Here is a 24,796-nt window from a genome sequence, read left to right on the forward strand (position 1 = left end):
TTTTTGCTTTGAAAAAATCCACCTAGAATGTAAGCAGTGTTAATTGAGTGAGCTTAGATTGGCTGTCACAGTAAAACCCTATAGGGAGAATCTTTGGCCCTTATAATACAGCTCAGTGGGACTCAATGTCACACTCAACCAAGCAAACTCTCTACAGCTTTAAGACTTTGAGTATTTTAAAAACTTGAACAATTTCCTAGGTTTCTTTTCTTTTTTTTGAAACTCTACTCATTAAGAGGATGCTGTGGTTGAGAATGAGGTGGAAAAATAAGGGAGCTCTCGTTTCTGTATCGGGAGTACCATTAGCTGGAGGTATCTATGTCTCTTCCTAAACCTGTCCCATTGGATATGGAAGAATATTGTGAACTCTTAGGTTCTGTGAGGAAACATCATGTGATGACATGAAAAAAATGTTCTTCACCTCCCTGAAGCTATGTTTCCTTTTTGAGAAAGGAGGGCATTGGGCTAGCACTGCATGGCTATATAACTGTTCTCAGTGAACGTTTAAATTCCAGGAGTCAGGTGATACAATTAACCACCTGGATGAGAGGATGATAAACTGGAAGAGAGATTATCCGTATACTTAAAAAAAAATTGTTTACCGGTTAAGGTTGAGGCATAAAATGGAATTTAAAAGAAATTTGATAAATGTTTTAGACAGTGAAGTGGAATTATTTAATTGACAGGAGCTAAGTATTGAATTGGGTGTCAGAAAACCTGGTCTTTTTCTAGCTGATTTTGTATCCACAAGCAGCCAATACAAACTCTTTGGGACTTTGAGTGAGTTTTTTTAATTGTAAAATTAATGTAATTATGACTATACAGAATAATTGTGACAATTAAATGAGTTTATGCACATGAAAATACTTTGCAAATTCAAAGGCTTTTAATAGACCCTGTAGATTCTGGATTGTTTTGATCACTTTGGGGGTATGTTTTAGAGGAGATTCCATATACTGCCCCAAATTGGTTGGAGCAGATGACCTTTAAGTTTCGTTCTGTCCTTGAGTCTACCATGTGAGCATTAAATCTTTCTGTGGGTGAACTATCCATAGGGCTGAATATGATAGAATTCTTTTACAAAGGGAAATCATATTTTATGAGTGGCATGTTCTTAAAGACTTTGCATAATACATGCTTTGAATAATACAAGGCTAATTTTCCAGATTATTAAGTGTAAAGAAGGAGAGTGAATTGTCAAAGCACAGAAATCTACAACTGCTATGGCATTTCCTCCCTTACTTCCTCTTTCCCTGCTCCTTCTCCATTGTTTTCTTCTTCCTGCTTTACTGTTTTCCTTTGTCCTCTGCATTTTCCTCCTCTTCCTCTTCTTTCTCTGCCACTCCTCCTCCCCCTTCAGAATTGCTTTTATATATCTAGATATATAATCATCTATTATTTGATCTCTCTCTCCTAAATCAGCAGCTTATAGTTTGTTGGCTCTTTGCTTGTCCTTCTTTAAAGAGCTTTAGCATACCTGACCTTTCTTTCAAAGTGATTTATTATGTTTTTGTTTTTTCGCACTAACACTGTGATTTGATGAATGATTAGAAACATTGTTATAGTATATAAAAAAGAATCATATAATCATAACAGTGAATGTTAAAATAACAGACAAATAGTCACCAGAATTATCTAGCTAAGTTTTAATGCATATAGGAACATGGTTCACATGATTCTGGTATAGAATATCAATTATTAATGCCATTTGGTGACAGCTTAATAAGCCTATAATTCACTTGGCTTGCTAAATTTGAAATTGTGTGGTTCTAGATTTTTTAAAATATAGATTTTCATTATATGCAATTTTGTTAAGATAACAGCCAAATAGTCACCAGAATTATCTAGCTAAGTTTTAATGCATACAGGAACATGGGTCACATGATTTTGGCAAAGAGTATCAATTATTAATGCCATTTGGTGAAAGCTTAATAAGCCTATAATTCACTTGGCTTGCTAAATTTGAAATTGTGTGGTTCCAGATTTTTAAAAATATAGATTTTCATTATATGCAATTTTGTAAATAAAGTAACCACTAATATTCTCTGTGTCACATTATTTCAAATTTGTATAATCTAAACATGCACAGAATGACAATAACACTACATTTTAAGTAGCATGTGCTTACCACTCTTACAACAGGGGCTTTCCCTAATGCCTATCAAAATTTATTCATGGAAACCTGGGTAGCTAAGCTTAAGACTTTAATAATGACAGTGCAGCAGCCTAGAAGAAAGCAATAAAAAATGAAAAGACTTGAATAAATAGATATTTTCAACTTTTTTCAACATATGAGTTTTCTTTATAAGGTCCAGCTACAGTTTAGCTAATGGTTCAACCTCTACTGGAGCCCCTAATGCATCTTTTCTTCCTTTTGTTTCCACAGTAATATTTCACTGTAGACTACTGATAGGAGCCCAGGGCATTTCCCAAGGCATTGGGCGTCAAATAAGATCATTTGGATGACTACATTCTTTAACTTTTAAAGTGGTATGCAATACAAATGCCAATGTGTTGTTACTAGTAAAGCATATCTTCTTTGGATACTACTCAAAGCACAATAAATGAGAAAAAATGATATTTCTTAAAAATCTGTGATTACCAAGATGCTTACCATTATCAGGTCAATCTATATTTTTTACTACCATTTTGGAGGAGAAAATGTCACAAATTCACTATAAGAATATATGTGTACACTATGAGTGCATGCTAAGTTGCTTCAGTCGTGTCCAGCTCTTTGCGACCCTATGGACTGTAGCCCACGGGACTCCTCTGTCCATGGGATTCTCCAGGCAAGAATACTGGAGTGGGTGCCATGCCCTCCTCCAGGGCATCTTTCCTACTCAGGGATCCAGCCTAAGTCTCTTATGTTTCTTGCATTGCCAGGTGGGTTCTTTATCACTAGTGCCACCTGGGAACCCCACATGAACCCTATTGTTGCTGATCAGTTGGTCAGTTGTGTCCAAATCTTTGTGACCCCATGGATTGCAGCATGCCAGGCTTGCCTGTCCCTCACCATCTCCCAGAGCTTGCTCAAATTCAAGTCCATTGAGTCAGTGATGCCATCCAACCATCTCATCCTCTATCATCGCCTTTTCCTCCTGCCTTCAATCTTTCCCAGCATCAGGGTCTTTTCCAGTGAGTCAGCTCTTTGCATCAGGTGGCCAAAGTATTGGAGCTTCAGCTTCATCATGAATCCTTCCAATAAATATTTAGGGTTGATTTCCTTTAGGATTAACTGGTTGGATCGCCTTGCAGTCCTAGGGACTCTCCAACAGTCTTCTACAATACCACAGTTCAAAAGCATCAATTTTTGATGCTCAGCCTTCTTTATGGTCCAACTCTCACATGACTATTGGAAAAACAATAGCTTTGACTAGACGGACCTTTGTTGGCAAAGTAATGTCTCTACTTTTTAATATGCTGTCTAGGTTTGTCATAGCTTTTCTACCAAGAAGCAAGCATCTTTTAATTTCATGGCTGCGGTCACCATCTGCAGTGATTTTGGAGCCCAAGAAAATAAAGTCTGTCACTGTTTCCATTGTTTCCCCATCTATTCACCATGAAGTGATGGGGCTGGATGCCATGATCTTCATTTTTGTATGTTGAATTTTAAGCCAGCTTTTTCACTCTCCTCTTTCACCTTCATCAAGAGACTCTTTAGTTCCTCTTCACTTTCTGCCATAAGGGTGGTGTCTGCATATCTGAGGTTATTGTATTTCTTCTGGTAATCTTGATTCCAGCTTGTGCTTCATCCAACCCATCCTGTACTCTGTAATATGCCGCAAAGTATTTTCTTTATACTCTTTTATACACTTTATATTATTTTATATACTCTTTTCTTTACACTCATATATTTTTCTTTATATTCTTAGGATTTTCTGAATGTTACTTCATTTAAAGCCTTGTAATAGACAATAATATAATGTTCTGAATACTTTTGTTTGACTTAAGCCAAAACTGATGATGAGCTAAAGGTTCCTTTTTTCTGTTTCTTATATTTTTAAAATCTTACAGAGTATTTTTTTTTACATGTGGAAGACTGAAACATTCACTGTTCAAATAAGGATACACACTGAAAGCAAAGATAATATACATAATATTCACATTTTTTTGAAAAAAACATGAGGGGAGTTCACCAGATGTACTTGTCTTACTCTATTTTTCTCATATTCAACAATTTTTGTCCCTTCCACAAGAATCAAAGACTACGCAAATATAAATAAATCTTATAAAGGCAAAATTTGAGCTACAAGTTCAATAGTAAAAAACAAAATTAAACATTCCAAATTCTATCTTTAGGTAACTTTTTTGGTTTCTTTTCATTGTCCCTGTAATTAGGACAATATAATTACAGATCTCTGAGATATGTACTCTCGAGATATAATAGAACAAGTTATAAATGCAAAAGCATTGTTAGGGAGTTCTAAGCCTCACAGTTAACACATTTACCTGTTTTTATGCTATACAAGTTGTGCAATTTCTAGTTCTATGTGTTCTTCCCTCTATAAAGCATCATCATATTTTTTCATTAAAATAATGTTATTTACTGTGTTCTCACTTAATTTGAAGCCTGAGGTCATATAGATCAATAAGATTTGATGACAAATTCCATAAAGTTGTCAGAAAGATATGATTCTATACTAGAATTTTAAAAATTCGGAGTTTAGCAGCTGCCATAAATTTTATTTATTCTAGAAATGAAGTAGCAAAATTTATGTCATAACTTTAACTCTCAAATTGTTGTCCTATAAAATATCTTTCACCTGAGTACTTAGAATCTCATTAGTTCTTCATCATTCAAAACTGCTGGGCTTTGAGAATTCTTATCTGTAATGTGAAAAGCAAAGGAGAGAGTTGCTGTAACCCACTTAGTTCTTAATTCCCAATCTTTCTCACCCTAAACTTAATCCCTTTCCCTCTTTCATATTTTATTAATAAGTTCAGGAATATCACCCAAACTTTAATTGATTGAGTTACCTTAGCTACTGTGTCAATAGTAGACACAAATGTCTCAGTAAGATTTCATTTGTGTCAGGCAAAGATATTTTTCCTTCCAATTATATTCATCTGTATCAATAGTTTCCACTTTAGGAAGAAGGTTTATTTAAAAATAAGTAGTTTATAGAAATCTTCTATTTCCAAGTATTTGTGGGGTTTTCCTTTTAAGGGTATTTTCAGATAAGACAAAAGTAATTTAATAAGAATACTAAAAATTCCAAAATCATGTTTTCCTAATATTCTGTGTTGGTTGCTCAGGAATAAAAACAGCAGTCATCAAAGTAAATAATAAATATTGAGGTTCTGCAGTCAAACTTTATTTTACAAACACATGGTTACTTCCACAGCTTTTGAAGCTTCTTCCCTATTATTCAGTGTTATTTGTTCCTCCTCCTCTAATTATTTTATGCTTATGACTCCTAAGCATTATTCTAATTTCCACAAACAGCGGGAGCTTCAGCATGCCACTGGATACTGTCTTACCTTTCATGTTATCTTTGCAAAAGTCTTTCTTTTGTAATAGCTACTTGATTCCCACTGTGCAGCCATGTAGAAATTCCAGACTCACAAACACACCAAAGCTTATTACAGAAGTATGATGAGAATCAATGAAGAAACTTTTGGATAGGAACATTAATCTTCCTTTTATCAGGCCATAAACCAGAAAATCTGATCTGACTTTCCAAATTAGCCATGCAGTTAAATCTCATCATCCAGAGGAAAATCAGGAGTCAACCCTTTTTTAGTGTCACTGCCTTAATTTTGGAAAATGCCACAATTGCAGCCAAAGATGTAAAGGTCTCTTAGTTTCCATTTCTAAGAGCGTCCTTGTGCAGATTCCTGGGTGCCAAGCTTTTTGGCATTTGGCATCCTTAGCCACCTCCACTGGGCCACTTTGTCCTTGGATGGTATTTGTTTTCCTAAATCAAACATGCTCAAGAGATATTCCCATGCATCCAAATCTATTCACAGACTCCATATAAGGAGCACTTGCTAATTTGCTTCCATGGTTAAAGTGAAGTGAAGTGAAATTGCTCAGTCGTGTCCAACTCTTTGTGACCCTACAGACTGTAGCCTACTAGGCTTCCCCATCCATGGGATTTTCCAGGCAAGAGTACTGGAGTCAGTTGCCATTTAAATAAAAAGTTGTCTGTACTTCTTTCCAGTAGAAATTCATGATCCGCAGTTGGTTGGGATATACTTTACTCCTCTTTTAAATATAAGGTTTCCTGGACTAAACAGATACAGTATTTCTAGATATCACTCTGATTCATGAGGGAATCTCCCTGGTCCCTAGCTTTATCTCTTTGATAATTTGTACTTTAAGAAAGTTCTTTGATTAAAGATGAACAAATTAAAAGTTGTACACCCTATACAAATATGAAACTGGGACTTACCTAAAGAGGTATTACTAAAAAGTGATTGTTTCCTATTTGCAGAAGCATGGGAATATCAAGGTCTCTCTGTCTCTAACATGATTAAATGCTTAGGAATGGATTATGGGAGAACATTAGTTAAAGGTAAGGTAGTGTGTTTTTAAAATTATGTTTCTAAATTATATATCATAATAATAAGCTCAAAAGAACATAGAGTCATGAAGGTCAGTACTTTTCCAAGAAGCCTAGGGGAGTTTCTGCTTTAACCAGAATTTGCAACTTGTGTGGCACTTATCTCTGATTTAAAAAGGTAAGGAATAGATTATGTAGAAAATATTGACTGAGCTATTAAATGCTTAACTAGGTTTTCTTCTCTTGCTTTCTATGTATCATGGCTTATTTCTTCAAACTGATGCTATTTAAAAGTGACAGGACTTGCCAGATTACGGGGACATTATTGATAAACTTCACACTGAGGAAATGAAAGACTATTTAGATTTGGCGTTAATAACTTTGGGTCAGAAATCTTCCCACCTGCATGCCAACAGCCCTGTGAGGCAATGTGATGATGTTTAGCAAAAGCAAGGTGACTGAAGTATTACGTATTAATTTTTTAATTTAAAAAAGGAACCAGTGTTAATGTGACTGGCTGGTTCTGTGAGGATGAGCAATAGCTGCTTTGATCTCCAGCTGCTTTTTCATGGTACTACCACTCAAAAGCTAAGGCAATGGCACCCCACTCCAGTACTCTTGCCTGGAAAATCCCATGGACGGAGGAACGTAGCAGGCTCCAGTCCATGGGGTCACTAAGAGTCGGGCACGACTCAGCGACTTCACTTTCACTTTTCACTTTCATACATTGGAGAAGGAAATGGCAACCCACTCCAGTGTTCTTGCCTGGAGAATCCCAGGGACAGAGGAGCCTAGTGGGCTGCTGTCTATGGGGTTGCACAGAGTCGGACATGACTGAAGCGACTTGGCAGCGGCAGCAGCCCTATGCCTCAATGTCACAAGACAATAGTTACTCCATAGAGTTGATGGAAGAAGCATTCTCAAGTGTGAGTTTATTGGGCTAAACTAGAGTATCATTCAAGGTACTGAAAAAGTATAAGTGGAAGGAGAAAGCTCCATCCAGATGGGTGAAGGATTTATATATTTATTTAGGTAGGAAAGGGAGAATGTGTTTTTTAATTTGAAGTATAGATAATCTACAATGTTATGCTCATATCAAGTGTACAGCAAAGTGATTCAGTTATAAATATATATGTGTACCTATTTTTCAGATCCTTTTCCTTTATAGTTTACTACAAGACATAGAATATAGTTCCCTGTGCTATACAACAGATTCTTGTTGCTTATCTATCCTATTAATTGTTTTTTAGTCACTAAGTCATGTCTGACTCTTCCCTCCTGTAGACTGTAGCCCACCAGGCTTCTCTGTCCATGGGATTTCTCAGGCAAGAATACTGAAGTAATTTGCCATTTCCTTCTCCAGTGGATCTTCTTGACCCAAGGGTTGAACTCACATCTCCTGGCAGGCAGATTCTTTACTGCCGAGCCATCAGGGAGGCCCATAGCAGTGTGTACATGTTAATCCAAAACTCCTAATTTGTCTATTTCCTTCACCCCTCCTCCCCCACTGGCAACCACAGCTTTGCTCTTCACAACTATGAGTCTGTCTCTGTTCTGTAAATAAGTTCATCTGTATCATTTTTTAAGATTCCACATGTAAGTGGCATCATACAATGCTTGTCCTTCTCTGTCTGATTTACTTGACTTAATATGATAATCTCTAGGTCCATCCATGTTGCTGCAAATGGCAAAATTTCATTCTTTTTATGGCTGAGCAATATTCGTGTGTGTGTGTGTGTGTGTGTGTACACACACCACATCTTTATCCATTTGTCTGTTGGTGGACATTTGGGTTGCTTCCATGTCTTGGCTACTATAAATAGTGCTGCTATAAATAGTGGCATGCTTGTGTCTTTTTGTATTAGAATTTTTCCAGATATATGCTCAGGAATGCAATTGCAAGATCATATGATAGCTCTATTTTTAGTTTTTTAAGAAACCTCCAATTGTTTTCCATCATGGCTTCACTAATCTACATTCCCACAAAAAGTGTAAGAGGGTTTACTTTTCTTTACATCCTCTCCAGCATTTACTATATAGAGATTTTTAAATGATGATCATGCTGACCAGTGTGAGGTGATACCTCATTGTAGTAGTTTTGATTTGCATTTCTCTAATAATTAGTGACATTGAGCATCTTTTCATGTGCCTGCTGGTCATCTATTTATTTTCTTTGGATAAATGTCAGTTTTCATTCCAGTCCCAAAGAAAGGCAATGCCAAAGAAAGTTCAAACTACCGCACAATTGCACTCATCTCACACACTAGCAAAGGAATGCTCAAAATTCTCTAAGCCAGGCTCCAACAGTATATGAATCAAGAACTTCCAGATGTTCAAGCTGGATTTAGAAAAGGCAGAGGAACCAGAAATCAAATTGCCAACATCCTTTGGATCATTGAAAAGCAAGAGAGTTCCAGAAAAACATCTACTTCTATTTTACTGACTATGCCAAAGCCTTTGACAGTGTGGATCACAATAAACTGTGGAAAATTCTGAAAGAGATGGGAAAACTAGACCACCTGACCTGTTTCTTGATAAATCTGTATGCAGTTCAGGAAGCAACAGTTAGAACTGGACGTGGAACAACAGACTGGTTCCAAATAGGAAAAGGGAGTACGTCAAGGCTGTATATTGTCACCATGCTTATTTAACTTTCATGCAGAGTACATCATGAGAAATGCTGGGCTGGATGAAGCACAAGCTGGAATCAAGATTTTCAGGAGAAATATAAATAACCTCATATATACAGATGACACCACCTTTATGATAGAAAGTAAAGGAGACTTAAAGAGCCTCTTGATGAAAATGAAAGAGGAGAGTGAAAAAGTGGGCTTAAAACTCAACGTTCATAAAACTAAGATCATGGCATCTGGTCCCATTACTTCATGGGAAATAGATGGGGAAACAGTAAGAAACTTTATTTTCTTGGGTTCTAAAATCAGTGCAGATGGTGACTGCAGCCATGAAATTAAAAGACGTTTGCTCCTTGGAAGAAAAGTTATGACCAACCTAGACAGCATATTAAAGGGCAGAGATATTACTTTTCCAACAAAGGTCCATCTAGTTAAAGCTATGGTTTTTCCAGTAGTCACATATGGATGTGAAAGTTGGACTATAAAGAAAGCTGAGCACTGAAGAATTGATGCTTTTGAACTGTGGTGTTGGAGAAGACTCTTGAGAGTCCCTTGGATTGCAAGGAGATCCAACCAGTCCATCCTAAAGGAAATCAGTCCTGAGTGTTCATTGGAAGGACTGATATTGAAGCTGAAACTCTAATACACTGGCCATCTGATGCAAAGAACTGACTCATTTGAAAAGACTCTGATGCTGGGAAAGATTGAAGGCGGAAGGAGAAGGGGACGTCAGAGGATAAGATGGTTGGATGGCATCACTGACTGGATGGACATGAGTTTGAGCAAGCTCTGGGAGTTGGTGATGGACAGGGAAGCCTGGTGTGCTGCAGTCCATGGGGTTGCAAAGAGCTGGACACAGTTGGACAGTTCAGTTGAGCAACTGAACTGATCTGAATTGAACTGAATAACTAGTGACATTGAGCATCTTTTTTTGTGCCTGCTGGCCATTTATTTATCTTCTTTGGATAAATGTCTAATTAGGTCTTCTGCCCATTTTTTTATTGGGTTGTTTGTTTTTTTGATATTAAGCTGCATGAGTTATTTATATATTTTGGAAATTAATCTCTTGTTAGTCACGTTGCTTCCAAATATTTTCTCCCATCCTGTGGGTTGTCTCTTAATCTTCTTTATGGTTTCCTTTGCTGTGCAAAAGCTTTTAAGTTTAATTAGGTGCCATTTGTTAGTTCTTATTTTAATTTTCATTACTCTGGGAAGTGGATCCAAAAAGATATTGCCGCAATTTATGCCAAAGAGTGTTCTGCCTATGATTTCCTCTATGAGCTTTATAATATTTGGTCTTCCACTTAGTTCTTTAATCCATTTTGAGGTTGTTTTTTTTTTTGCATATGGTGTTAGAGAATGTTTTAATTTAATTCTTTTACATGTAGCTGTCCAATTTTCCCAGCACCACTTACTGAAGAGACTATCTTTTCTCCATTGTTTATCCTTTTATCCTTTGTCATGCATTAATTGACCATAAGTGCATGGGCTTATTTCTGGGCTGTTCCGTTGATCTATATGTCTGTTTTTGTGCTTGTACCATACTGTTTTGATTACTGTGGCTTTGTAGCAGAGTCTGAATTCAGGAAGCATGATTCCTCAAGCTCCATTCTTCTCTCTCAAGATTGCTTTGGCTATTTGTAACTTTTCGTGTTTTCATACAAATTAAAAAAAAACAACAACATTGTGTTCTAGTTCTGTGAAAAATGCCATTGGTAGTTTAATAGGGATTGCATGAAATTGGTAGGTTTCTTTGGATAGTATGGTCATTTTAACAATACTGATTCTTCTAATTCAAGAACACAATTGCCTTTCCATCTATTTATAGTTTAAAAATTTTTTTTCATCAAAAAAATATCAGAAAGAGAAATTAATGAAACAATTACATTTACCATCACGTCAAAAAGAATAAAATACACAGGACTAAACCTACAAAAGGAGGTGAAAGACCTGTACTCCAAAAACTATAAGATCAGATCAGATCTTTTGTAGGTTTAGTCCTGTGTATTTTATTCTTTTTGACATGATGGTAAATGTAATTGTTTCATTAATTTCTCTTTCTGATATTTTTGTTAGTGTTTAGAAATGCAACAGATTTCTGTGTATTAATTTTGTATCCATCAACTTTACTGAGTCCATTGATGAGCTCTAGTAGTTTTCTGGCAGCATCATTAGGACTTTCTATTTTATACATCATGTCAGGCAGATAAATAAATAAATATCATATCAGGCAGATAAATAAATAAGAGTGTGAAATCAGGGTCATTAGCAAAGAGAAAGCAGTTAGTGCACAAAGGTTAAACTGAAGTTTAGGGTGCTCTGTCTGATATGATAGCCAGTAGTCACCTATGGCTATTAATCACTTGAAATGTGGCTAATTTATATGGAGATATTCTGTATGCATAAAACACATACCTGCATTTGAATACTTAGTATAAAATAATTTAAATTATTTCATTAAGAACTTTATATGATTATAAGTTAAAATGATAATATTTTTGATATATTACATTAAATAAAATAATAAAAATTAGTCACAGCTATTTCTATTTTTCTTTAATGTTGCTATTAGAAAATTTACTTACAAATATTTAAATATAAAATTACATATATATTACATTTATGGCCTGCATTAGTTATACTTCTATTTGACAGTGTTGCTTTAAAGATTGAACTTGAGGGGAATATTACTTAGGAGATGCTGAAAGAAAGATCTAAATAGGTAAGTGATAAAATGAAAATTGTACTTGAGGATTGTGTTTTTGTGGCTTTCGCAGCCTAGAAAAATTTCCAGGCAGAAACCACCAGAAGAGAGGAAGAGATACCTGATAATCATTATTGTGCCTTGATTTTTGCCAGGCACACTGGTCCATTATCTTTCTTAATCCTCACAACCACCTTGGTATATAAATATTATTTCACAGATGGGAGAATTGAGGTTTAAAGCTGCTAAGTAATTTACCCCAAATTAACTTAATGAGGGAAGATTAGGAATTCAAACACAGATCTGTTCCCTGTCCTTTTATTTGACCAGAGCAATGGAGAAGAATGGTAGGAGCTTCTAGGGACACGACTCTGGAGATGGGAGACACCGAGTAAGTGCTACAGCGGAAGAATGAGCAGGCCTTGTGATGAGCCCAGTGTAAATGGTTAAGGAAAAAAGAGACTTAAACCAACCTTAGAATCAAAAGCCCTGGAGACATAGAGGGAGGTGAGATAGAGTCTCAAGTCCCACATTGGGGGTTATCCCGATGAAAAAGCACTATTCTCTTCAAACCCAATCTGTGAATTAATTCCAATAACATATATTAATTGTGCTTCTGCTGTATGTAAAACAAGCAACATGGGAGGCATAATGAATCATAAAATATAGTTTCTAGTCTCTTGTCTACTGAGGAAGGCAAGAAATAAGCCTCTGAAACCACTGCCTGGCAACAAAGCCTAGGGTAATGGAGACAAAAGCCCCTCTACTCCAGCACTCTTGCCTGGAAAATCCCACGGACGGAGGAGCCTGGTGGGCTGCAGTCCATGGGGTCGCTAAGAGTCGGACACAACTGAGCGACTTCACTTTCACTTTTCACTTTCATGCATTGGAGGAGGAAATGGCAACCCACTCCAGTGTTCTTGCCTGGAGAATCCCATGGACGGCAGGGCCTGGTGGGCTGCCGTCTATGGGGTCGCACAGAGTCGGACACGACTGAAGCGACTTAGCAGCAGTAGCAGCAGCAGGCATTGGGTGGTATAAATTCCTTCTCACCTAGGATCTCTGGATGACTAGTGGTGTGGCCTTGTAAAAATTGCTTAGTTTTTCTAATATTCAGTTTTTTTATCTGTGTAAAGTTAGCATAACATTATCTTTCCTACCTTTCATGGCTATTGTAAGGACCAAAATCGAAATGAAACCATGTGTATGCCTTATGAATTGTAAAGTGCTGTACTTGACTTGAAAACACATTTATCAGCTGTTACTGGGTTAGACAAGTAAAGGACCATTGTTTCTTGGAGACCTTTATTAAATCTACAGACGTGGTCAGGCTTTTGAATCATCCCTCAGTTCAGTTCAGTTCAGTCGCTCAGTCATGTCCGACTCTCTGCGACCCCATGAATCGCAGCACGCCAGGCTTCCCTGTCCATCACCAACTCCCAGACTTCACTCAGACGCACATCCATTGAGTCAGTGATGCCATCAGCCAACTCATCTTCTGTCGTCCCCTTCTCCTCCTGCCCCCAATCCCTCCCAGCATCAGAGTCTTTTCCATAGTAGCGTCTATATGTGAATTCCATCAACTGAATTAGCTATTTTTAAAAGTAACATCTATTGAGCCACATATAGCTCATTATTACTTCTTAAAACAACTCTGTAAAGTTGGCATTATTAGTTACATTTTCCTAATTAAAAAAACCAAAGCTCTGAGTTTTGGTAACTCTTTTAAGTAAGAGGGCCTCTTATTAAGTAACTCTCTTATTAAGGAAGAGGCCTTAAATGTATGTTTTCTCTCATACAAAGTTCTTTGCTCTTGCCTCTAACTCCAAGAATTTTGTCCTGTGTCTGAGGTAGGGTATCACAGTAGTGTCTATATATTTTTTTAAAGTTCCTAGAGATTGCAATAGGGATGAAAGTTCAGGAACCACTGCTCTAGCAAGCTCTTGAACATCAATGGGACGTGTTGTCTTATGAGGCAACTGGGAGCTCTAACTGTTAGAATAGCCCAAATCTACTTTGAGGACCTTCTACTGATTTGGCTCAATCCTATCCCCAGGAATACTAGGCAGCCTAAAAATTTTTCAGTGACGGTCGTTCAGACTCTTCAAGGGTTCCTAGATCACCTGTAGAAGGCATCTGGGCCCCCTTCCCAAGAGATAGTCTAACACAGTTTTTAGACTCCCACTCTGTTATTGCTTTCTTCCTTGAATCACTTTTTTTTTTTTTTGCCAAGAGAATGGAAAGGTGAGAATTACGGAATGAATCCCTGATAAAATAGCTAAATGAGGAGTGAGCAAAACTGGGAGAATTTTGGATGCCTAGATTGGATATGTATAAATGCCAGCACAGAGGGGAGAGGTGTCAGAGAAACAACCTCAGTAGCTTCAGGAGTCAAAAGAAATAAAAAATTACTGGTATTGGAACTGGGTTCTAATATTTCTTTTTTCAGTAAAATATAAAATATTTTAGTTATTTCTGTTTTCTTGCCTTTTCAACTCCCCAAATCATAAAAAACAAAACAAAACTCTTACCAAAAAAAAAAGATTTGGATAAAGAACAGCCCAAGTGAGCGACAGCCTGCCTCCAGACAGCCCAGCTGGGATGTGGAGAAGCTGTCAACACAAGCTGGAAGACATGGGCTGCTCTGGAGTAAATGTGCTTCAGCCAGACAGGCCTTAAAGAGACCTCTGGGGCCTCACTAGGCAGTCGCGGGCAGAGTCGGATTAATAAGAAAGGCACAACCCTTCTGTCATCTCTAGGTCCCTCTGACCTTATCTCCCTCCCACAGGCTTTGCCTCAACTTTATTGGGAATGGGGAAGATGCACAGTCTCACTCCAGAAAGAGAGCAAGTGGGGGGTAGCAACAGTCAGCTGCTAAGTTGTGTGCAGGGCGATGCTTCAGGGCTCCTCAGGGTCTCCTGCAGCCTGGAGTGGGTCCTATCCTTCCTTCCTCACTGATGCATGGCCAGGGCAGACTCTATGCCCTCCTCCAGATACTTGGGGAGGCTGTATCTTTAGATGATGTTTCTAAGGGTAGAGCATCTATGAATCGGGGCATTTGAAGCCACCTTGCCTCAATTCCTTGTCAGAAACAAATGAAGGAAATATACACCAAAATAGAACGGTGGGAGCCCTGAAATAGTGAGGGCACAGCCCAGGATTTACTGCACCAAGGAGTTTTCAGATCTTAACATTTTTGTAGGTATTTCTTGGCCCCTTTGTTTTAATTTCTGGCCATTACTGTTTTACCTGTCAACTACAGAGGTCAAATGGGGCAGAGCAGGTGAGCATGAACTTGGGTATGGCTTCCCTCTGTTTCTAGAGATCCTGAAATGTGCCTATTGCCTCTCCTGCCACTCCTTGACCTGGAATGTAATCCACACCACCTGTTCTTTTCTTTTCAGTATCAAAGTGTTTGTGTGTGCTCAGTCATGTCTGACTCTTTGCAACTCATGGACTGTATCCCTCCAGGCTCCTCTGTCCATGGAAGTTTCCAGGTAAGAATGGTGGAGTAGGTTGCCATTTCCTACCCCAGAGATCTTCCTGACCCAGGCATCTAACCCTCATCTCTTGTGTCTCCTGCAGGTAGATTCTTTACCACTGGGCCACCTAGGTTAGCTCTAAACCAGCATGATATTCAGTCTGTCTTGTGTAGAATTGTATTTCCTTGTGTCCATACACCCAAATAGACTGTAGGCTCTAAGAGGAAAACTTGGGTTTATGGAATATCTAGTGAAAATCAGGCACTGTGCTAGAGATTTTAATATTCATTCATTCCACTGGTATAAAATGAGCCCTTACTTAATAATACATCACATTAGTAATGAAAGTAGACACGCTAATGTAGCTTACATCTTTTGGGGGAGCAAGCCGACAGACACATTGATACATGAGCAAAACCATTACAGCTTATTGTTAAGTGTTAAGAAAGGTGTAGACATGGTGCTGTGCAGAGAATGATGGAAGGATCTATTTTAGAAAGGGGGTCAGGAAAGGTCAATAGGTCTTATTTAAATTGAGCCTTGTAAGGTGATGGGAAAGTCACAGTCATGCCAGTGACTGAGGGAAGCCTAGGGTAACAGAATGCTACACGTCCCTACATTATTCTAGGACATGTGGGTCCCTCTTCCTCCCACCTCCCCCACTCAAGTGCCTGCACATAAAACACAAAAAATGTTTGCATATATTTCTGCCCTTTGTCTTTCTGATACAGTCAGAAGAATCCCAGTGGGGAAGGTCTTCTGTGTCTTCATGTGCTGGTGACCATGTGTTGTAGACTTACATCAGGGATGAGATGATCAGCCTGCTCTAAACATTTCCCAAGGCACCCCTATTTTGATCAGCCATTCCTATTCCGTGAAGACAGACAAAAAGAAGCTCCATTTCAGTTTTAGGTTTTAAGTTCTTTTAAGAATATACATATTAATCTTTTTTTCCCCCACCTTCTTCTTCTTTCTATGCCTTTTCTGGCTAATTTCTGATAAACTCTTGTTTTCTCTATGTGGTGTATAGACCACAGGCCAGGAGTTTCAGGAGAAGGCTGGGAAATGAAGTTCAGAGCTACTGGTTGGAAGACAAAGCACATGAAGCCAGGGGTGGGGAAGGGGGACTGTGGTGCTTCGTTTGAGCCAACACAGGTTGCTTCCCAGGAAGAGAGAGGGCCACGTCCTGCCCCAGCTTCCTGCAGGTTCTGGGCTTTCTGTGTGTGAGCCCCTTCCTCTGTCTTCTTATGTCTTGTCCTTCTCATTGTCCTCACTCTTGCGATTTCTTTTGTTGTCCAGAGTCTTAAGTTGTCCTTCAAGTAAATTTTCTTCTTATGGCTCCCAGTGTTTTCACACAACAAATCAATATCATTTATAAAACTACTACAAATAAATGGAGGATAGAGAAAAATCCCTGAGCCATGGATCGTGAATTAATGTCAGCCAAGGAGAGTTTGATTTCCCACTCCCAGAGTTCTAGCAACTGTTTTTGTTTAACTTGGTTTTGCTTATACTGATGGGAAAAAAGGTTATGTCATGAGGAAATGGACATTGGACTGAAGAAGCCTTCTCTTCTCTGATGGGTTGAGCCAGTCTCTTGGCTGTGGTGAAGGGGGCAGTTGGCTCTGGGCTCTGTCTGACTGCTGCCTGAGGCTGACCAGGGCAGGCCTCTTGCCCTTTCTGAATCTCCATTTCTTCATCTGACCTGGGGGATAATGTCTCTAACACTCTTGGAAGGATTCAGTGAGGTGATGCAGCTGAAAGTGTTTTGTAACCTGTAAAATGCTAAACATATGAGAGGTATTACCTATCCCTGGTGTGGAAAGGTGAGGAATAAGTGAGTGCCAGGCAAACCATGAGGAGATTGCTTAGGGTATAAACATATGGACTCTGCTACCTCAGATCTGTGTGCCAGGCCTCAGGGACTGCCTTCAAGACATCTGCTGCGAGGGGTTACTTTTCCCTCAAGTGGGTATGTTCTGTTTGTGGGTTATTGTTACCTGGGCGCCAGTGGAAAATTTGGAGCTTAGGGTAGAATATTTGATGAAGTCAGGGGAGGCCTAGGGGTCTCCTAAGGAGGAGGGAGATGGTACAATCAAACCAAATAGCCCAAGACCCTCTTTTTGCAGAAGCAATGGGGTGAGCCTGGAGGGAGTGGCTGAAGCTGGAGGAGAAAAATGAATGGTGAGGAGGATGTGAAGGCAGAATTTGAAGGTTAAGGAGAGAGGAGAGCAATCAAGGAGCCTTCCTGTTGGTCCCTGCCTACTCTATCCATCTCTGTGTATCTGTGTCTCCATGGCCTGGCCCCCTCTCTGTCTGCCAAAAACTGGCCTGCAGGCTTGGTCATTTGTTCTCACCCAACTAGTTTTGTCACTAGAACCACTAAGTGTGTTCAGGCTCTCAGACCAGATTTGCACTCTAGGTGGCCTCCTGTTCCTTACTGGGATCGGAGTCCTGTCACAGTGCCAGCCTGCTTCTCTAACCTGCTCCTCTCCATTGAATGGAGTGCTTTCTCAAAACCCCTGTTCCAGCCTAGTATAGGAGCATTCACATAGACCTGCAGTTGGAGACTTGAGTTTGGATCTTCATCTCCTCTCAGATTAGCTGGGTGAGTTTAGGCTGCTGATTATCTTTTTTGAGCCTTGGTAATAGACCACAGCCTTGTCTAACTCAATGAAACTATAGCCATGCCATATGGGGCCACCCAAGATGGGCAGGTCGTGGTAGAGAGGTCTGACAGAATGTGGTCCACTGGAGAAGGGAATGGCAAACCACTTCAGTATTCTTGCCTTGAGAACACCATGAACAGTATGAAAAGCCAAAATGATAAGATACTGAAAGAGGAACTCCTCAGGTCAGTAGGTGCCCAATATGCTACTGGAGATCAGTGGAGAAATAACTTCAGAAAGAGTGAAGGGATGGAGCCAAAGCAAAAATAATACCTAGCTGTGGATGTGACTGGTGATGGAAGCAAGGTCCGATGCTGTAAAGAGCAATATTGCATAGGAACCTGGAATGTCAGGTCCATGAATCAAGGCAAATTGGAAGTGGTCAAACAGGAGATGGCAAGAGTAAATGTAACATTCTAGGAATCAGTGAACTCAAATGGACTGGAATGGGTGAATTTAACTCGGATGACCATTATATCTACTACCGTGGGCAGGAATCCCTCAGAAGAAATGGAGTAGCCATCATGGTCAACAGAAGAGTCCGAAATGCAGTACTTGGATGCAATCTCAAAAACGACAGAATGATCTCTGTTCATTTCCAAGGGAAACCATTCAGTATCACAGTAACCCAAGTCTATGCCCCAACCAGTAACACTGAAGAAGCTGAAGTCGAACGGTTCTATGAAGACCTACAGGACCTTTTAGAACTAACACCCCAAAAAGATGTCCTTTTCATTATAGGGGATTGGAATGCAAAAGTAGGAAGTCAAGAAACACCTGAAGTAACAGGCAAATTTGGCCTTGGAATACAGAATGAAGCAGGGCAAAGGCTAATAGAATTTTGCCAAAAGAACTCACTGGTCATAGCAAACACCCTCTTCCAACAACACAAGAGAAGACTCTACACATGAACATCACCAGATGGTCAATACCAAAATCAGATTGATTATATTCTTTGAAGCCAAAGATGGAGAAGCTCTATGCAGTCAGCAAAAACAAGACTGGGAGCTGACTGTGGCTCAGATCATGAACTCCTTATTGCCAAATTCAGACTGAAATTGAAGAAAGTAGGGAAAACTACTAGACTATTCAGGTATGACCTAAGTCAAATCCCTTATGATTATACAGTGGAAGTGAGAAATAGATTTAAAGGACTAGATCTGATAGATAGAGTGCCTGATGAACTATGGAATGAGGTTCGTGACATTGTACAGGAGACAGGGATCAAGACCATCCCCATGGAAAAGAAATGCAAAAAGGCAAAATGGCTGTCTGAGGAGGCCTTACAAACAGCTGTGAAAAGAAGAGAAGCGAAAAGCAAAGGAGAAAAGGAAAGATATAAGCATCTGAATGCAGAGTTTCAAAGAATATCAGGAAGAGATAAGAAAGCCTTTCTCAGTGATCAATGCAAAGAAATAGAGGAAAACAACAGAATGGGAAAGACTAGAGATCTCTTCAAGAAAATTAGAGATACCAAGGGAACATTTCATGCAAAGATGGGCTCGATAAAGGACAGAAATGGTAGGGACCTAACCGAAGCAGAAGATATTTAAGAAGAGGTGGCAAGAATACACAGAAGAACTGTACAAAAAAGATCTTCACGACCCAGATAATCACGATGGTGTGATCACTGACCTAGAGCCAGACATCCTGGAATGTGAAGTCAAGTGGGCCTTAGAAAGTATCACTACGAACAAAGCTAGTGGAGGTGATAAAATTCCAGTTGCGCTCTTTCAAATCCTAAAAGATGATGCTGTGAAAGTGCTGCACTCAATATGCCAGTAAATCTGGAAAACTCAGCAGTGGCCACAGGACTGGAAAAGGTCAGTTTTCATTCCAATCCCAAAGAAAGGAAATGCCAAAGAATGCTCAGAGTCTGCACAATTGCACTCATCTCACACGCTAGTAAAGTAATGCTCAAAATTCTCCAAGCCAAGCTTCAGCAATATGTGAACCGTGAACTTTCAGATGTTCAAGCTGGTTTTAGAAAAGGCAGAGGAACCAGAAATCAAATTGCCAACATCCGCTGGATCATCGAAAAAGCAAGAGAGTTCCAGAAAAACATCTATTTCTGTTTTATTGACTATACCAAAGCCTTTGACTGTTTGGATCACAATAAACTGTGGAAAATTCTGAAAGAGATGGGAATACCAGACCACCTGACCTGCCTCTTGAGAAACTTATATGCAGGTCAGGAAGCAACAGTTAGAACTGGACATGGAACAACAGACTGGTTCCAAATAGGAAAAGGAGTACGTCAAGGCTGTATATTGTCACCCTGCTTATTTAACTTTTATGCAGAATGAAACGCTGGGCTGGAAGAAGCACAAGCTGAAATCAAGATTGCCGGGATAAATACCAATAACCTCATATACGCAGATGACACCACCCTTATGGCAGAAAGTGAAGAGGAACTAAAAAGCCTCTTGATGAAAGTGAAAGAGGAGAGTGAAAAAGTTGGCTTAAAGCTCAACATTCAGAAAACGAAGATCATGGCATCTGGTCCCATCACTTCATGGCAAATAGATGGGGAAACAGTAGGAGCAGTGTCAGACTTTATTTTTTGGGGCTCCAAAATCACTGCAGATGGTGACTGCAGCCATGAAATTAAAAGACGCTTACTCCTTGGAAGAAAAGTTATGACCAACCTAGATAGCATATTGAAAAGCAGAGACATTACTTTGCCAACAAAGGTCCGTCTAGTCAAGGCTATGGTTTTTCCAGCGGTCATGTATGGATGTGAGAGTTGGACTGTGAAGAAAGCTGAGTGCCGAAGAATTGATGCTTTTGAACTGTGGTGTTGGAGAAGACTCTTGAGATTCCCTTGGACTGCAAGGAGATCCAACCAGTCCATCCTAAAGGAGATCAGTCCTGGGTGTTCTTTGGAAGGACTGATGTTGAAGCTCAAACTCCAATACTTTGGCCACCTCATGTGAAGAGTTGACTCATTGGAAAAGACTCTGATGCTGGGAGGGATTGGGGGCAGGAGGAGAAGAGGACGGCAGAGGATAAGATGGCTGGATGGCATCACCGACTCGATGGACATGAGGTTGAGTGAACTCTGGGAGCTGGTGATGGACAGGGAGGCCTGGCATGCTGGGATTCATGGGGTCGCAAAGAGTCAGACACAACTGAGTGACTGAAATGAACTGAAATTTTGTTATCTTTATAATGGAAATAATATGATTTGAACGTTTATGAGAAAATATAAGTACTTAATGGACCTGACCCATAATGTGTAGTTAATAAATGGTTGATATTATGATTATTGTGGTTATTCCACATGAGAGGGTCCTGAGAACCAGCATGCTGCTACGTGTCTGACAGGAGGTCAGAGACTCCTCCAGCCACTTGGTATGAAAGTTTCAGTATCAGTCCTTGTTTCCTAATTATGCTGTGGATGCTCTGATTTATACTCTTGTCTCTGCTATTAATGGGATGCCTAAAACTGAGACTATTCTCTTATCCCCAGAAATGGTCTGCTGCTACTGCTACTGCTAAGTCGCTTCAGTCGTATCCGACTCTGTGCGACCCCATAGACGGCAGCCCACCAGGCTCCCCCATCCCTCAGATTCTCCAGGCAAGAACATTAGAGTGGGTTGCCATTTCTTTCTCCAATAACACATATGCTACTTCTACCCATTTCCCTTGTTTTCTACAGAACTGGTCTAATTGTAAACAGTATTATAATTAAGAGACCCTCCAACCGGCCACCGTTGGGCATCCTCTAGTGGATACTTTGGCCATGTAGTATCACATAGAAAGATCAGGTAATGGTCTAGAGCAGAGTAAATAGTCTCACTTTTATATATGTTTTTCCAAGAAAACGTGTGAACTCTGATCAAGGCTTTCCTGTATTTTTCAAAGCAGACTTTTTTTTTTAATACCTAAGGAAAAAGTGCTTCAGTGCTAACCTTCAGTCTTGATTTACTGAATTCACCTTTACTTGGGTTTTTCCCTGACTCTACTCCAAGGAGGTGTGTCAGAAATCCTGACATCTATAGAAAACCCTGGTGGGAAACTGGCAGTACAGCCTTCTAAACTTGACTTCACCTTGTTCTTCTTAGAGTGCCCTCAGCGACATGGTTGCTGGTAATTAGCTCAATTGAACCTAGAGGAATAACTCTATTATTTTAATTCTCATGAGTTTCTACAAGTTTTAGGTGGTGTTTACTTCTCTGTAATTTAAATTCACTAGACTTTTCACCACTGCTTATTAAAAGGCTCATTAGGCTTTTAAATACCAATGACGTTTATAACAGGACGTGCTGATGAGTGCATTAAAAATTAATCAAAATCTTATTTCAAGTTATATTATCCTTCATTCAACATATTTAAAATATATCTGCTGAATATGTGTGCCAGACCTGTTATGCCAAGGACTCAAAACAATATACATCTCTGCTCTCCTGGAGCTTCCCTTCTGTCTTAATGATTATTAAAGAAAATACACGTTATATGTTAGAGTTGAAGGTAATAAGTGTTCTAAGGAGACATTAGGTAGGAAATGAGGATAGGAAGTGCAGGAGTTGCAAGTATAATTACAGTGGTCAGAAAGCTTCGCTGAGAATGTGGGAGTGAACCATGTGGAATTCTGGGAGAAGAGCTTTCTAGGCAAGGAAAGCAGCAGGCAAAAGAGGCCCCAAGGCAGGAACACATCCACCCTGTTCTAGGAACAGCAAGGAGGTCCTGGTGGCTGAACTGGAACGAGCAAGGAGAGAGCAGTAGATGAGGTAAGGTTGTGGTGGCCAGATTGTGAAGGGTCTGGAAGGCCATCATAAAGACTTGGGCTTCTATTTTGGGAGAGGTGCATTTTGAGGAGTAGTGTCATGAGCTGGGGCTTCTCAGGTGGTGCTAGTGGTAAAGAACCCCCCTGCCAATGCAGGAGATGTAAAAGATAAAGGTTCTATCCCCAAGTCAGGAAGATCTCCTAGAGAAGGGCATGGCAACCCACTCCAGAGTTCTTGCCTGGAGAATCCCATGAACAGTGGAGCCTGCCTTGCCCTTTAGCAGGGTCATTCCAAATGCCCTGTTGGTAAGAGATTATAGTGGGAAAAGTTAGAAGCAAAAAGACCTGCAGTAATTGAGGTGGGAGATAAGGCAGCTTGGATTAGTGTGGTGGAAACCGTGGTGTTGGATTCTGGTTCTATTTTGAAGGTAAAGTCAATCAGACTTCATGATGGATTAGGTGAAGGAAATGAGAAAGAGGAAGCAAGGAGCTCTTCTAAACTTTTGACTTGGGCAATTGAGAAGTTACCGTTAATTAAGAAGCAATAAGTGTAGGTGAAATAGGTTTGGAGGAAAATCAGGTCTTCAACTCAAAATGTTTAGTTTAAGATATACATTAGGTACCCAAGTGGAGGCGTCATACTGGATCTATGAGTCTGGAGTCTGGGGTAGAAATATAAGGAGCTGGGAGTATATAAAAGATATTTAAAGCCATGACATAGGGTTAAGACATCCAGGGAGTGAGTGTAGAAAGAGAAAAGAAGAGGTTGGAGAGATGAGGAATAAATAAATGAGATTGAGTGCTTAATGGAGTAAAAAGAAAATCAGAAGAGCATGGTGTTCTGAAGCAAGTGAAGAAAAGAGGAGGGAGGGATGAAATCAACTGTGTCACATGCTTCTGAGATGGAAATAAAATGAGGCCTGAGAATGGGTATTTTGATCTAACAAATAGAGGTCTGGGTAAACTTGATGAAAACGGTTGGTGGAGTTAAATGGGCAAAAGTCTCATTGAAGTGAATTTAAGAAAGACAGGGACGAGAAGAATTGGAGAGAGTGAACAGACAGACTTTAAAAGAAGCTGTATAGTAAAGAAAGACAGAAAAATAAGGCAGTTGCTTTAGGGAGGTGGAATCAGGGAAGAACTCGTGAAGGATTGAAGACGAGTAGCTCGCCTTTATGCTGATAGTAAAGGTTCTGTGGAGAAGAAAAACTTACTGATGCAGTGTTGCAGCACTATCTTGGGTGGGCATGGAATCTAGTGCCCAAGTGAGGGTTTGGCCTCTCTTAGGAGTTCAGACAGTTAATCTATAGTAAGAAGATAGAAAGCTGGACTCAGGACCACAGATGCTAAGTATGAACTTGAAGGAGTTCTCTCATGGTTGGTTCTGTTTTTGTTTTTGTTTAATTTTAAACATTTAATTTATATATTTGGCTATGCCAGGTCTTATTTGTGGCATGAGGGATCTAGTTCCCTGACCAGGGATCAAACCTGGGCCCCCTGCATTGGGAGTATGGAGTCTTAGCCACTAGACCACCAGGAAAGTCCCTGGTTGCTTCTGTTTTCTATTGAAGTAGGAGTTAAAATCATGAGCTGAGAGTGTAAATGCAAGAGTAGTGGCTGGAGATATGAGAAATTATAAAATATGAATCAAAAGAATATTATACTTGGTAATAGGTTAGGGAAACCAGATATGCTCACCCTTAGACACAAGTGAGGTTCATGGTTGTGAATACAAAGTGAGACTATTTTCCATGGTTGTATGTTTGTATCCAGCTATTTTCAAGGGCACAGTACAAGTGCAAAATAAGTGGAGAGCTGAATTTAATCAGGCTTGAGGTTTTGCCAAGACTGGTGAAGTATGTGAGGGCAGGGGACTGAGTATGCATGCAAGGGAAGGATGAAAAATAATGTGTTGTGGACTTTAAGCTGGCAAGATAGAAGGTAAAATAAGGACAGGAAGGAGGCAAGAGACAAGGAAAGGACAGTATGAACAATGGACTGTAGATATTGGTACCACCAATGGTTTTTAGCAAAGTGCAAGAGGAAATGAGGTAGAGAGACTGGAGTCAG

General features: G+C 39.6%; 1 long non-coding RNA gene across 2 annotated transcripts in view; it reads left to right on the forward strand.

The window, feature by feature from the left end:
• LOC129643856 (uncharacterized) overlaps window positions 1-24,796 on the forward strand; it is a 220,534-nt gene that overhangs the window by 185,504 nt on the left and 10,234 nt on the right. Inside the window, exon 2 of one of the 2 annotated variants that reach the window (XR_008710542.1) lies at window positions 15,251-15,343. The exons of the other annotated variant lie outside the window; for it this stretch is intronic. This is a non-coding gene — a long non-coding RNA (uncharacterized LOC129643856). The remainder of the gene's footprint in view (window positions 1-15,250; window positions 15,344-24,796) is intronic. 2 annotated transcript variants of the gene reach the window in all.

This window comes from Bubalus kerabau, chromosome 2 (assembly GCF_029407905.1).
Source record: "Bubalus kerabau isolate K-KA32 ecotype Philippines breed swamp buffalo chromosome 2, PCC_UOA_SB_1v2, whole genome shotgun sequence".
Lineage (NCBI taxonomy): Eukaryota > Metazoa > Chordata > Mammalia > Artiodactyla > Bovidae > Bubalus > Bubalus kerabau.